At 44.4% G+C, this 1015-nt stretch overlaps 1 non-coding gene across 1 annotated transcript; it reads left to right on the forward strand.

Annotated features, from left to right (window-relative positions):
- Positions 1–255: 255 nt before the first annotated feature.
- TRNAP-AGG (transfer RNA proline (anticodon AGG)) lies at positions 256–327 on the forward strand. The gene has a single exon. It is a non-coding gene; the product is annotated as a tRNA-Pro (tRNA).
- The last annotated feature ends 688 nt before the right edge of the window (positions 328–1015 follow it).

A 1015-nucleotide genomic window follows, 5' to 3' on the forward strand; every position in this document is an offset into this window, starting at 1 on the left:
GTGACGCGCCAGCCGATCCATGCATCCGATAACAAAATCATCATCGTCCTGGATGCTAGCTGCCATTGGTGGATCGATCCATCGATCGGCATCTCGCACCGGCCGTAGTCGATGGGATCGATGAGACCATGTGTGTAGCGCAACCTAAAGCTAGCTCAGTTCATCGATCGAGTTAGCTTGTTGGTGGATGAGGGATCCAGATTGTTGACCCCCGCGTGTGTCTAAATAATTTCTTTCGGATAATTAAACATGGAAGGGCATTTGGTCTAGTGGTATGATTCTCGCTTAGGGTGCGAGAGGTCCCGAGTTCAATTCTCGGAATGCCCCCAATTTTTTCCTCTTTTTTTTTAACCATTTTTACATATGGTAGATTTTTTTCCATCTCGTATAGTAGCAGAATTTGTTCGTGCAGCTAAGCGAATTAGATGCCATGGACATCAATATCCGTCAAGTAGCATCGCATTCGGAGATATATACCCTTCTCTGCAAGGAGACGAGGCTCTTGTCCTGTCCAATAATGCTGGTGGAATCGTCTTCTTTTCCCTATCAAAGTATACATCGTCGCCTCATCAAGTCACATTTTCACTTTTAACAGAGTTAAAAACACCAACATGATGTTGATGTAGACATCTTCTGGTCTACATCTACAAGCAGTAGTCGTTCGAGAGCAGGATGGACACAGAAAAAAGGGCATCAGATAATCTTATATAGTGCCGATTGAGTGAGTCTATCACATTTGACGTTCTACTTGGTTCAAGCTCGGCTTTACCACCCAACCCAAGGTTTTTTGTTCTGGATGCCCTTCTTTTCTGTCGGTAGGGGCCGCAAGGGCTGGTTTCCGAAAAGTCTCGCAAGTTTTTGCCCTATTAGCAACACAAAATGCGCCTGGCTACGCTGTCAGTGTAGTTCGTCTCTTCACATAGGTCACTAATTCAAATTCAGTTATGTGCTTAGTTTTTTCCTTTTTTAAAACCATGAAGGACCCATATGAGAGAGAGAGAGAGAGAGAGAGAGA

Source organism: Triticum aestivum, chromosome 7B (assembly GCF_018294505.1).
Source record: "Triticum aestivum cultivar Chinese Spring chromosome 7B, IWGSC CS RefSeq v2.1, whole genome shotgun sequence".
NCBI lineage: Eukaryota > Viridiplantae > Streptophyta > Magnoliopsida > Poales > Poaceae > Triticum > Triticum aestivum.